The sequence below is a fragment of the Stomoxys calcitrans genome, chromosome 2 (assembly GCF_963082655.1).
Source record: "Stomoxys calcitrans chromosome 2, idStoCalc2.1, whole genome shotgun sequence".
NCBI lineage: Eukaryota > Metazoa > Arthropoda > Insecta > Diptera > Muscidae > Stomoxys > Stomoxys calcitrans.
Genome location: NC_081553.1, coordinates 191,815,922 through 191,831,232, shown reverse-complemented (window position 1 = coordinate 191,831,232; position 15,311 = coordinate 191,815,922). Strand labels below are relative to the sequence as shown.

At 42.4% G+C, this 15,311-nt stretch overlaps 1 protein-coding gene across 3 annotated transcripts in view; it reads right to left on the bottom strand.

Moving 5' to 3' along the window:
- LOC106084793 (uncharacterized) overlaps window positions 1-15,311 on the bottom strand; it is a 200,046-nt gene that overhangs the window by 40,215 nt on the left and 144,520 nt on the right. The gene's annotated exons all lie outside the window — the stretch shown is intronic.

The window sequence follows — 15,311 nt, the reverse complement described above, 5'->3', positions numbered from 1 at the left end:
ATGGAGTGGGCAATAGTTTGCCACTGCGCCATTATATCATCGGAACAAGGAGTGCTTTCATCAAGTAGTTGGGACAGTCGAGTGGGGTACTCACGTCTTTCCATTTCCTTTTTGCGTAATAGACGTTTCTCCGCTCTCCTTTTTTCCCGATACCTCTCCTTCATCTGGCGCGTTGCTATGGATTGCAGGGTTGCTCTATATGCCGCATTCTTGGCTTCAGTAGCATCTTGACACTCTTGGTAGTACCATGGGTTTCTTGGGGGAGGCTTCCGGTACCCAAGCAAGGATTTCTTGGCATTTTCCATGGAGTGGGCAATAGTTTGCCACTGCGCCTTTATATCATCAGAACAAGGAGTGCTTTTATCTAGCAGTTGGGTCAGTCGAGTATGGAGTATGCCGTTGCTATCTGTTGTGTTTGCAGCTTTTCAATGTCCAGTTTCCATGCAGTGTCAGATCGTCATTCCCTCGCCATGTTCAAACGGGTGGGAACCTTTGCTGCAACAAGGTAATGATCAGAATCTATATTCGCTTCATGGATCGATCGTACATCTTAGACGCTGGATGAATGCCATGTATCTATCACAACGTGATCAATTTGGTTCCTCGTGTTTTGATGTGGCTTTGTGAATATTTTTATGTTGATATCTGGTATTGCTAACTACCATTTTTTGTTTTGGCGCGGCGAAATCTATCAGCCTCAACCCATGCATATGCAAATTTTGCCCATGAACATTCCACTAAGTAACAAGGGGAAAACTTCTCACATATCAATGAGTGCAGTCCGAAGCTTAATGATAAGGGGCCTCCTTTTTATAGCAGAGGCCGAACTGCGTGCCGCAGTGCGACACCTCTTAGAAGCGAAGTTTTACATGGCATAGTACCTTACAAATGTTGCCAGTATTTGGAGGGCAAAACCACCGCTTAAAACGTTTACTGATGGTCTCGCCAGGATTCGAACCCAAACGTTCAGCGTCACAGGCGGACATGCTAACATCTTTATTAGGGTGGCCTCCAACCAACCTCCAGCCTCAACCCATTACTGGACTTTTTCTTGTGTAGGCTAAACTTTCCGACTGTTGGACCAAAGATGTCTTTCTTCCCTATTTTAGCATTAAAATCTCCCAGAACGACTTCCATATCATGTGGGCGGGGCAGCGATCATATTCTCTCTCTAAGCGTTCATAGAAAATATTCTTGGCCTGCTCGCTGGGGCATGGGCACAAATAAGGTTGATGTTGAAGAATTTGGCTTTTATGCGGATTGTGGCTAGCCTCTCATTCACTGGAGTAAAGCCAAATCATCCACAGCCAAATTCATGTCTCTTGTTATGGCAGCTGTAGTATAGTTAGTCACCGTTTGGTGTTGTAGTGACGCCATTCCCAGTCCATCGCACTTCCTGTAAGGCAGTAATATTGGGTTGCCCAAAAAGTAATTGCGGATTTTTCATATAGTCGGCTTTGACAAATTTTATCACAGCTTGTGACTCTGTAATTGCATTCTTTCTTCTGTCAGTTATCAGCTGTTACTTTTAGCTTGCTTTAGAAAAAAAGTGTAAAAAAAGTGTATTTGATTAAAGTTCATTCTAAGTTCTATTAAAAATGCATTTACTTTCTTTTAAAAAATCCGCAATTACTTTTTGGGCAACCCAATATTTGACTTGTACTTCTCCAATACGACCACCAGCGCGTATACTGCACCTTCTCTATAGAGAGTGGGGACATTCCAGGCGCAGATCCGCATATTTTATTTCTGCTATACCCCTCATAACTGAGGAGTTTTCCCCAATTCACCACCTGGGGAGGCGTCCCATGGGAGAAGTAGAAGGAACTCCGTACGGTTATATGCAGTATGGAACCAATAAACCAATGTTTTTCGAACATTCTTGTAACATGTCCCCACTTCTGGATCATATCCAATTTTGAAACTTGTGTCAATTCTCCTTTTGCTAATAAAAAAAATCAGAATATGTGACATAACATTTTATGCAACTCTTGTAATATTCGCCGCCTTTGTGTTCGATTGGAGGATGGGAAACCAATGACCATCAATGTTTGCCATATGGACATTGACGACACGCCTCAAGACACCATTTAATTAAACTGTACCATTATGTCATGGTTATGCTAAATATAAGCATGAATTGAAGGCTGATAGTCTATATGGCTGGAACCTTAAACCCAGCCAACTATGCCAGACAGGCCATAAATACCAAAAGTAAGTAACATAACAGCTTGAGAGGAACCACCACTGCAAGAGCAGTAGCAATAGTCACATGGCTAACAACCATGTAAGCCAGCCACTTCAATTATTTTGAAAATTAAAAATTGTAAGAAAAAAACCAAAATGGACTTTATGTCAAAATGTTTAACAGCGGCAAATTGTCGGCAAGGCAGCAATTCATAAAACATTTGAATATCATCCCAATGAGGGCAGAGTTACAACAATTGCATATGAAAATGCCACAAACGTCAGAGCTAGTCTTTTTTTTTCATTTCGTTTACTCCAACTCCAGCCAAATAGGGAAACACTTTGAGTTCAGTAATTTAAACTCAATCGCTTAGTACTAGACCGCCGGGCCTTTGCAGATATGTTAAGACACCACCATATAAAAACAACAACAACAAGAAAAAAAGAAAACCAAAAAATAAGGCTTCGTTATAGGGGCATATAAAAATTCTCTATAAACAGCGAGTGTTTGCAGGGTGTGTCGTCATATGTCTGCGGTCAGGCCATTGCCAAAAGCTACATATCCAAGATTTATTGATAGGTTATAAAAGTTTGAAATGGTGTTTTTTTCTCGCAAGCCTCCTGCTGCTGTTACCTCACCTCCTCCTCCTCCTTCCTCCTTATATGCTCAACATACATATGGCGTACTTTGTATGGCTTTGCCATAACTGCAAATTAATTATGATTGGGTAAAATTGAATTTGAACTATTGACACCATTATCAAACACCAAATAAGAAAAACACTCCCAAATGGGGTCATTACTAAGTTTTTTTCAGGCACTTACAAACACTCATACATATCTGGTAATGCTTAAAATTAGGTGCAAACTAGTGAAATTTATTTTATTTCACAAGTTTTTAGATAGGGAGCTTTGCTTTAAGGGCAGATAATCCCGGCCAACACGGGATAACTATGAGCACCACAACACGGTCGGGAACTTTGAGCTCCGACTTGTGTGTTGTCCATCGTTATCACGGGAAGCTTAGCTGAAAGCTACCGGGCGCGTCCACAAGTTGAGGATGGTGGAAGCGCAGTTTTTATGCGGAGAAGCTGCAAATGTGCTCGCGGACAGTCAGCGATTTTCGAGAGGAGTGCCTCAGTGAGGAGTCAGGTGGCACTGGCTCTTAGTTAAATACTGAGTACCAATGATGACAAGACGAGGTATTGGCGCTTTCAAATAACCAATGGCCAAAATCAGCGTCTGTTCCCAGGTTAGGGCCGGCTGGAGGCGAGCGTCGGATCTTGAAGCAAGCGGCTCGTGACTACGAGCGATACATGTGCGATCCCACAAAAAACCCATGCGGTTGGGGAGCTGGGCCAGTAACCCTCCCCCGGAAAACTATGAGAATTATTATGAGAAACAAAGGAAACGGGCGCGTCCACAAGTTGCGTATGGTGGTAAGCTCCGTCTTTATGCGGAGAAGCTGCAAATGTGCTCACGGACAGTCAGCGATTTTCGAGAGGAGTGTCTCAGTGAGGAGTCAGGTGGTACTGGCTCTTAATTAAATAATGAGTGCCAATGATAAGGCGAGGTATTGGCGCCTTCAAATAACCAATGGCCAACATCAGCGTTCGTTCCCAGGATAGGGCCGGCTGGAGGCGAGCGTCGGATCTTGAAGCAAGCGGCTCGTGACTACTAGCGATACATGTGTAATCCCACAAAACCCATGAGGTTGGGGCGCTGGGCCAGTAACCCTCCCCCCGATAAACTATGAGAGAGGAGTGTATCAGTGAGGAGTCAGGTGGCACTGGCTCTTAGTTAAATACTGAGTGCCAATGATAAGGCGAGGTATTGGCGCGTTTAAAAAAAAAACAAAGGCCAAAATCAGCGTCTGTTCCCAGGTTAGGGGCGGCTGGAGGCGAGCGTCGGATCTTGAAGCAAGCGATCCTACAAAACCCATGCGGTTGAGACGCTGGACCAGTAATCCGCCTCCGGAAAACTATGAGAAACAAAGGAATAGTGTAAACAAATCCCCTTAGCGTTGACGACCCGCACAAACTAAACAAGTAAAAGCGTGCCAAGTTCGGCCGGGCCGAATCTTATATACCCTCCACCATGGATCGAATTTGTCGACGTCTTTTCCCGGCATCTCTTCTTAGGCACAAAAGGATATAAGAAAAGATTTGCTCTGCTATTACAGCGATATCAAGATATGGTCCGGTTTGGACCACAATTAAATTATTTGTTGGAGACCTGTGTAAAATGTCAGCCAATTCGAATAAGAGTTGCGCCCTTTGGGGGCTCAAGAAGTAAAATAGAGAGATCGATTTATATGGGAGCTGTATCGGGCTATAGACCGGTTCAGACCATAATAAACACGTATGTTGATTGACATGAGAGGATCTGTCGTACAAAATTTCAGGCAAATCGGTTAATAATTGCGCCCTCTAAAGGCTCAAGAAGTCAAGACCCAAGATCGGTTTATATGGCAGCTATATCAGGTTATGGACCGATCTGAACCATACTCGGCACAGTTGTTGTATATCATAAGAAAACACGTCGTGCAAAATTTCATTCCAATCGGATAAGAATTGCGCACTCTAGAGGCTCAAGAAGTCAAGACCCAAGATCGGTTTATATGGCAGCTATATCAGGTTATGAACCGATTTGAACCATACTTGGCACAGTTATTGGATATCATAACTAAATACTACGTACAAAATGTCAGTCAAATCGGATGAGAATAGCGCACTCTAGAGGCTCAAGAAGCCAAGTCCCAAGATCGGTTTATATGGCTGCTATATCAAAACATGGACCGATTTGGCCCATCTACAATTTCAACCGACCTATATTAAAAAAAAAGTATTTGTGCAAAATTTCAAGCGGCTAGATTTACTCCTTCGAAAGTAAGCGTGCTTTCGACCGACAGACAGACGGACGGACATGGCTAGATCGACTAAGAACTTCAACACGATCAAGAATCTTGGGGTCTTAGACGCATATTTCGGGGTGTTACCAACAAAATGACGAAATTAGTATAACCCCATTTTGTGGTGAAGAGTATAAAAATGGACCCCCCAACGTTGACGACCCACACAAACTAAAAAAGGACCATGATTTGCGAATCTGCTCCTGGAATATCCACACTCTCTATAGAGAAGGTGCTGTATATGCGCTGGCGGTCGTATTGGAGAAGTTCAAGTCAAATATTACCGCCTTACAGGAAGTGCGCTGGACTGGGAATGGCCTCACAACAACACCAAAGGGTGACGAACTATGCTATAGCTGTCATAACACGTGGCATGAATTTGGCTGTGGATTTGTGGATGATATGGCTTTACTCCAGTGGTTTGAGAGGCTAGCCACAATCCTCATAAAAGCCAAATTCTTCAACATAGGCCTGATTTGTGCCAATGCCCCGACAATCATGCCAAGGATATTTTCTATGAACGCTTAGAGAGAGAATATGATCGCTGACCCGCCCACATGATATGAAAATCTTTCTGGGAGATTTTAATGAGAAAATAGGGAAGAAAAACATCTTTGGCCCAACAGTCGGAAAGTTTAGCCTTCACAAGATAAATTCCAGTAATGGCTTGAGGCTGGAGGTTGGTTGGAGGCCACCGTAGTAAAGAGCTTAGCATGTCCGCCTATGACGCTGAACGTTTGGGTTCGAATCCTGGCGAAACCATCAAAAAACATTTTCAGCGGCAGATTTCCCCTCCTAATGCTGGCAACATTTGTGAGGTACAATGCCATGTAAAATTTCTCTCCAAAGAGGTGTCGGCCAGGCCACCGTAGCGCAGAGGTTAGCATGTCCGCCTATGACGCTAAACGCCTGGGTTCGAATCCTGGCGAGACCATCAGAAAAATTTTCAGCAGTGGTTTTCCCCTCCTAATGCTGGCAGCATTTGTGAGGTACTATGCCATGTAAAACTTCGCTCCAAAGCGGTGTCGCACTGCGGCACGCCGTTTAGACTCGGCTGTAAAAAGGAGGCCCCTTATCATTGAGCTTAAACTTGAAACGGACAGCGCTCATTGATATGTGAGATGTTTGCCCTTGTTCCCTATTGGAATGTTCAAGGACGAAATTTGCATTTGCATTTATTGTCACATAACCACGTTCGACAACCCCGTCTATTAGCTGTACTTTTCCCAATTCATGTGTTTTCGTTTAATGACAGGTTTATTGTATGCGACAATTACACTACTTTCATGGTGCACATGATTCTGTGCATCGGTTGGAAGTTTTATTGATGGCTTCGATCGTTGGACAACAGCAACGCTAGGCAACGGCATCAGAAGCGGTGAACATCTTCCGAGTGAACGCAGTCCTTGGGGATCGACCGCCACCCAATGGACCTGAAGAAATTAGCGTCCCTCGACAAATCAGAGTAATTCTGGTTCAATTGCCCATTCAATACTACTCGATTTAGGACCAGAATTCTAATTCTATAGGAGAAGCGACCAGAATTGGTCAATCGTAAAGGTGTCATATTCCACCAGGACAACGCTAGACCGCACACATCTTTGGTCACTCGCCAAAAACTGAGTGAGCTTGGCTGGGAACTTTTGATGCATCCACCATATAGCTCTAACCTTGCACCATCAGACTGCCATTTATTTCGATCTTTGCAGAACTGCTTAAATGGTAAAACTTTCGGCAATGATGAGGCTATAAAATCGCACTTGGTTCAGTTTTTTGCAGATAAAGGCCAGAAGTTCTATGAGCGTGGAATACTACATTTGCCAGGAAGATGGCAAAAGGTTTTCGAACAAAATGGCAATTATATATTAAAGTTCATTCAAAGTTTTATTAAAAATGCATTTAATTTTTTTTAAATCCGAAATTACTTTTTGGGCAACCCAATATATGGTAGATATATCCAGAAGTAGTCCATTCTCAGCCATACACACCAATAGTTTTATTATTAATGCGTCTTCTATGGGCGCAGGATTTCATTTGGGAAGACCAGTTCTTATGCCAGCTATATCCAAATAAAGTCCAATCTAGGCTATACTCCGATATAGCAAATTTTCGAAAAAAAAAAATTGTGTGTACAGTTTTAGCTCCATAGCTTCATGTTCAAAGACTGCAGCGTGATTTCATTAGACAGACGGACTGACGGACAAGACTAAATCATCTTCAATTTTGCGGCGACCAGGACTATATAGACTTCATAGTACCCTATGAAAATGAATAATTCGATGTGGGACACTCTAACACTCATCTTTCGGTGGTGGGCTTAAAACAGAATTCATCATCAGGATTCAAACCTAGGCTCTCAGCAGCCGAAGGTGTTATACTCTGCGCCTCAGAGGCCTCCATTTGGTAATAAATAAGCCTATCAATAATAATTATTGCATAATTGAAATTTTTCGCTGGTATATAATTAATCACGTTGCTGTCTTAAGTCTTTTGTTTTACAAGACCATAGTCTTGTGTTACAACAACTTCAAATATTTTAAAAAAACAATGTATGTGACTTATTAAGAACAACTAAGTTTAGCCATAAATATAACAAGTGAGGTGGAGTTAGGAACACCCCTTTCTCGCATGTGGGTAGTCATGTTATGATTCATGTTACAGAACCACTCACTTGCTACTTCAATAAGCGAATGTTGTCAATAATTATTAAATGTTTTATAAGCTGTTGCAACGGCTAGTTTAGGTTGAAGCAGAGGGTTAGGGGATTTATCTGTCTCATGTTCAGGTCGGAAGTAAAATTTAATCTTAACGGAGGGACCTTTGCCTTGCGTGTGCTCTACAGGAAGTGTTCCAATGTCTCGTCGTGCTCTCCAGGTGCTATGCATTGCAAATTTTGCCCATAAACATTCCATTAAGGAACTGGGACAAAATTCTCACAAATCAATGAATGCTGTCCGATTCAAGTTTTAAGCTCAATGATAAGACCCCTTCTTTTTATAGCCGAACGGCGTGCCACAGAGCGACACCTCTTTGGGGAGAAGTTTTTATATGGCAAAGTATCTCAAAATGTCGCCAGTATTAGGAGAGGATAATCACCGCTGAACGTTTTTCTGATGGTCCTGCCAGGTTTCGAAGCCAGGCGTTCAGCGTCATAGGCGGACATGCTAACCTCTGCGCTACAGTGGCCTCCAGGTGCTGTGCATGCAGCCTGTTATCCCATGTTACTCCTTTAGGTGACGAATTTTATACTGATATCCTTTCTCCTTTTTTTTCAAAGTGTCATGAGAAAAAATTTTCAGCGATGGTTATCCCTTACTATTGCTGGCGACATTTGTGAAGTTATATGCCATGTAAAAACTTCTCCCCAAAAGGGTGTTGCAATGCGGGACGCCGTTCGGACTACGCTATAAAAAGGAGGCCCCTTATCATTGAGCTTAAATTTGAATCGGGCAGCACTCATTGATATGTGAGATGTTTTCTCCTCTTCCTTAATGGAATGTTCATAGGCAAATTTGTATTTGAACATGTGCATGCCTCACCCATGACCTTAACTCCGATCGCGTTCGCTGGCATGTCTGCTGAAAAGGGATCAACTGCCGACCAATAGCGTTATGCTTATGCGCTTTCCAAGATTATGGAAAGCATGGTCAATTAATATCTTGTGAGATACCCAGAGTCCAATGGTCTTCTTAAAATGCAAATGCAAATTTTGCCCATGAACATTCCACTAAGGAATAGGGGCAAACTTCTCACATATTAATGAGTGCAGTCCGATTTAAGTTTTAAGCTTAATGATAAGGACCTCCTTTTTATGGCCGAGTCCGAACGGCGTGCCGCACTGCGACACCTCTTTGAAGAGAAGTTTTACATGGCATAGTACCTCACAAATGTTGCCAGCATTAGGAGGGGAAAACCACCGCTGAAAATTTTTTCTGATGGTCTCGCCAGGATTCGAACCCAGACGTTCTTCTTAGCGACCGACAATATGGGTTCCGCAGAAATCGCTCCACGGGTGACCTGATGGCATTGCTGTCTGAACGTTGGAGTCGCTCTTTTTCACCAGTTCAGTGAGAGTAAGGTCGCGCATCTATTGGGTTGCCCAAAAAGTAATTGCGGATTTTTTAAAAGAAAAAATAAAAAATTTAGAATGAACTTTAATCAAATATACTTTTTTTACACTTTTTTTCTAAAGCAAGCTAAAATCAACAGCTGATAACTGACAGAAGAAAGAATGCAATTACAGAGTCACAAGCCGTGAAAAAATTTGTCAACGCCAACTATATGAAAAATCCGCAATTACTTTTTGGGCAACCCAATAGATATCTGACTTCGAATCCGATCTACTCGTTCGCGGATGACAGCAACCTCAGTCATTCATTTTCATTCGACCATAGGCCGAGTCTTCGAGAGATTGAAGACAGGAGGCGGATTATGAACGTAACACTCTGCCATTTCTGAGTGGGGTCGAATTAACATAGTAGATTTTAATGCACGCACATTTTGCACGTAGTATTCTGTTATGACTTCCAATAACTGTGCCAAGTACGGTCCAAATCGGTCTATAACCTGATATAGCTCCCCTATAAACCGATCTCCCGATTTGACTTCTTGAGCCCTTACACGCCGCAATGTTTGTCCGATTTGACTTCTTAAGGCCTTACAAGCAGCAATTTTTATCCGATTTGTCTGAAATTTTGCACGTGGTGTTCAATTAAGACTTCCAACAACAATGTCAAGTACGGTCCTAATCGGTCAATAATCTGATATAGCTCCCATATAAATCGATATCCCGATTTGACTTCTTGAGCCAATGGAAGCCGCAATTTTTGTTCGATTTGGCTGAATTTTTGCATGTGGTGTTCCGTTATGAATTCCAACAGCTCTGCCAAGTACGGTCCAAATCGGTCTGTAACCTGATATAGCTCCCATATTAACTGATCTCCCGATTTGACTTCTTGAGCCCTTACACGCCGCAATGTTTGTCCGATTTGACTTCTTAAGGCCTTACAAGCCGCAATTTTTGTCCGATTTAGCTGAAATTTTGCACGTGGTGTTCAATTAAGACTTCCAACAACAGTGTCAAGTACGGTCCTAATCGGTCAATAATCTGATATAGATCCCATATAAACCCATCTCCCGATTTGACTTCTTGAGCCCTTACAAGCCGCAATTTTTGTCAGTTTAGGCTGAAACTTTGCATGTGGTGTTCCATTATCAGTCTATAACCTGATATAGCTCCCCTGTAAACCGATCTCCTGATTTGACTTCCTGGGCCCCTGAAAGCTGCATTTTTTGTCAAATTTGGCTAAAATTTTGCATTCGGTGTTCTGTTATTACTTTCAACAGCTGTGCCAAGTACGGTCCAAATCGGCCTATATCCTGATATAGCTCCCATATAAACCGGTCTCTCCATTATCCTTGTTCGGTTCCTAGAAGCTTTAATTTTTGCTGGTTTGACAGAAGTTTGGTATGTGAAATCAAATTTTGCCCTTCAACTAAATATATTTTTTTTTTTTATAAATTTTTAGGAGAATCCATGGTGGTGGGCTCCCAAGATGCGGCCCGGTCGAAATTAGCACGCTTTTACTTGTTCTTTTTTCTCCCACTGTGTGACGTAAGGCCGGAGCAAGTTTGGAAAAGCATCCTCTTCATGCACCGGTTACACCTCACCGACACCTATCACTAATGGAGGCGGTTCTGGCTAACCAAAGAGTACCAATCAATGCCGGTATAGGTCAGTAGCGTGTGGAGAAGTCACTCTGGTATGTGCTTCTCCCATGATGAAAAAAGGACGAACACATACACTGAGACGGCATTCCTCGCCGTTGAAAGGACTACATCGAGTCAATCTGGTACGTACAACAAAATATGATTAATTTATATGTGTATGCGATTGGGTCGGCCTGGTCGCACTTATTTTTTCTCTATGAAACTAAAAATTTTGTGTGTAAAACAAAAGACTTAAGACAGCAACCTTAAATAATACTGGCCTAATTTGTATACCCTCCACCAAAGGATGGGGGTGTACTAATTTCGTCATTCTGTTTGTAACTCCTCGAAATATTCGTCTAAGATCCCATAAAGGATATACGTTTTTGATCGTCTTGAAGTTCTGAGTCGATCTAGCCATGTCCGTTCGTCTGTACGTCCGTCGGTCTGTCTGCTCTCAAACTTTCGAAGGAGTAAAGCTAGCCGCTTGAAATTTTGCACAAATACTTCTAATAATTGTAGGTCGGTTAGGATTGTAAATGGGCCATAACGGTCCATATTTAAATATAGCTGCCACATGAACCGATCTTGGATCTTGACTTCTTGAGCCATTAGAGGGCGCAATTATTATTCGATTTGGCTGAAATTTTTCATGGAGTGAGTTAGGGTGACAGCCACGTGGCTGTCAAAACTCGAGAAACCAAATTGATCACGTTGTGATAGATGGAAGGCAATCATCCAGCGTGTTAGATGTACGATCGATCCGTGGAGCGAATATAGATTCGGATCATTACCTTGTTGCAGCAAAGGTTCGAACCCGTTTGAACATGGCGAGGAAAGTACGATCTGACACTGCACGGAAGCTGGACATTGAAAAGCTGCAAACACAACAACAAATGGCAGCGGCATACTCCACTCGACTGACCCAACTGCTTGATGAAAGCACTCCTTGTTCCGATGATAAAATGGCGCAGTGGCAAACTATTGCCCACTTCATGGAAAATGCCGCGAAATCCGTACTTGTGTACAGGAAGCCTCTTCCAAAACACCCATGGTACGACCAAGAGTGTCGAGATGCTACTGAAGCCAAGAATGCGGCATATAGAGCAACCCTGCAATCAGTAGCAACGCGCCAGATGAAGGAGAGGTATCGGGAGAAAAGGAGAGAGGAGAAACGTCTATTCGGCAGAAAGAAAAAGGAAATGGAAAGACGTGAGTGCGAGCGTATTGACATGTACAGGAGTCAGAATGAAGTCCGGAAATTCTACCAAAGAATTAAATACCAAACCAATGGCTTTGGTGCAGGCACATCCTCCTGCAGAGACAAAGAAGGAAATCTAGTAACTGACACAAACAGTGTCCGATGTTGGCGGCGAAGAGGATACCGCAGAACCAATCCCTGATAATGGTATAGAATGTTTACCTCCTAGTCAGAATGAGGTCCAATGCGCAGTCACCCGACTAAAGAACAACAAGGCAGCAGGAGCCGACGGGTTACCCGCTAAACTATTTAAGACCGTAGGCGATACGCTGATAAAGCGTATGCATCAGCTTATCTGCGCAATCTGGTTAGAAGAACGCATACCCGATGATTGGAACCTCAGCATACTATGTCCGGTACACAAAAAAGGAGACAAGACGAAATGTGCCAACTACAGAGGAATAAGTCTCCTCCCCAACGCATACAAGATACTCTCGAGCGTACTGTGTAAAAGATTAAAACCTAAAGTCAATGAGATAATTGGGCCCTATCAATGCGGCTTTAGACCTGGTAAATCCACCCTAGACCAGATATTCACACTGCGCCAAATGCCGGAACCATCTCTTTGTTGACTTCAAAGCCGCCTTCTAAACTCCTTTACGTTAAAAGGTATTTCAAGTCATGTCTGAGTTTGGTATCCCTGCAAAATTAATAAGACTGCAGGATGACACTTGCCGATACGCGTTCCTCAGTAAGAATAGGAAAGAATCTCTCCGAACCATTTAATACCAAACGAGGTTTCAGACAAGGTGACAGCCTATCGTGTGATCTCTTTAATATCCTGCTGGAGCAGATTAAACGAGATGCAGATGTGAATTGATATGGCACACTAATCACAAGAGAGCACATGCTACTCGCCTATGCCGACGATATCGATATCATAGGTCGGTCACTGGAAGTAGTAACTGCAGCCTTTGAAAGAATCGAAAGAAAGTCAGTGAAAATGGGTCTGGCTGTAAATGGAGAAGAAGAAATCGATGGTTTCAGCTCCCAAAACGCCCCGTACAACCGAGCAGATAAAGAAAATGGAGAAAGTTGGGAACCACAACTCAGAGATAGGCAGTAACTTTATTTACCTCGGCACCGCCGTAACCGAAACGAATGACACCAGTTTTGAGATAAAGCAAAGAATAATACTGGCAAACAGATGCTACTTTGGACTAAGTAAGCAGTTTAGAAACAAGGCCACCTCTCGATAGACGAGGAGTACACTTTACAAGGCACTGATACTACCCGTGCTGTTATATGGTTCTGAAGCATGGGCACATGTGTGAAAGCAGATGAGACAATGCTTGGAGTATTTGAGAGAAAGATTCTTCGTAAAATATATGGACCAGTTTGCGTTAACGGAGAATATAGGCGACGTATTAACCACGAGCTGTATGACGACGATAGCATAGTTACACGCATCAAAATACAACGGCTGCGTTGGCTAGGTCATGTTGTCAGAATGGATGAAGAAGCTCCAGCAAAGAAGTCTTTTGAATGCAAACCGGGAAGACCAAAAGCCTGATTAAAAGATCAAGTTATGGGAGACACATCGAAACTTGGTGTCAGAGATTTTAGAATGAGCGCAGAAGATCGAGGCGCTTGGAACGCTATTCTACGTTCGGCGTTAGTAGAACAAATATTCTGTCATAGCCAATTAAATTAAAGTAAATTTTTGTTATGACTTCCAACAACTATGCCAAATATGGTTGAAATCGGTTAATAGCCTGATATAGCTGTCATATAAACCGATCTGGGATCTTGAATTCTTGAACCTCTAGAGGGCGTAACGGGGCGAATATAACGGCCAAAATTATATTCAGTTCTTTAAACCAGCACAATACGAAAAATTAATTTTTCTTCTTTAGTTATAACAATTATGGGTTGCCCAAAAAGTAATTGCGGATTTTTCATATAGTCGGCGTTGACAAATTTTTTCACAGCTTGTGACTCTGTAATTGCATTCTTTCTTCTGTCAGTTATCAGCTGTTACTTTTAGCCTGCTTTAGAAAAAAAGTATATTTGATTCAAGTTCACTCTAGTTTTATTAAAAATGCATTTACTTTCTTTTAAAAAAAATCCGCAATTACTTTTTGGGCAACCCAATATTATCCGATTTGGTTGAATTTTTACACATAGACTTCTACTATGGTCTCAAACATTCATTTCAACTAGTATAGCAATTCCTTTTTTTACCCTTTGTTTGTCTAAAAAGAGATACCGGGATAGAACTAGACAACTGTGATCTAGGGTGGAGGGTATATAAGATTCGGCCCGGCCGAACCTAGGACGCTTTTACTTATTTTTATACCCTCCACCATAAGATGGGGGGTATACTAATTGCGTCATTCTGTTTGTAACTACTCGAAATATGCGTCTGCGACCCCATAAAGTATATATATTCTTGATCGTCGTGACATTTTATGTCGATCTAGCCATGTCTGTCCGTCTGTCCGTCCGTCTGTCTGTTGAAAGCACTCTAACTTCCGAAGGAGTAAAGCTAGCCGCTTGAAATTTCGCACAAATACTTCTTATTAGTGTAGGTCGGTTGGTATTGTAAATGGGCCATATCGGTCCATGTTTTGATATAGCTGCCATATAAACCGATCTAGGGTCTTGACTTCTTGAGCCTCTAGAGTGCGCAATTCTTATCCGATTGGAATGAATTTTTGCACCACGTGTTTTGTTATCATATTCAACAACTATGGCAAGTATGGTTCAAATCGGTCCATAACCTGATATAGCTGCCATATAAACCGATCTTGGGTCTTGACTTCTTGAGCCTCTAGAGGGCGCAATTCTTATCCGATTGGAATGAAATTTTGCACCACGTGTTTTGTTATCATACTCAACAACTATGGCAAGTATGGTTTAAATCGGTTCATAACCTGATATAGCTGCCATATAAACCGATCTTGGGTCTTGACTTCTTGAGCCTCTAGAGGGCGCAAGTCTTATCCGATTGGAATGCAATTTCGCACGACGTGTTTTGTTATGATACCCAACAACTGTGCCAAGTATGGTTTAAATCGGTTCATAACCTGATATAGCTGCCATATAAACCGATCTTGGGTATTGACTTCTTGAGCCTCTAGTGGGCACAATTCTTATCCGAGTTGAATGAGTTTTTGCACGAAATATTTCGTCATGATATCCAACAACTGTGCCAAGTATGGTTGAAATCGGTCCATAACCAGATATAGCTATCATATAAACAGATCTGTGTATTTGACTTCTTGAGCTTCTAGAGGGCGC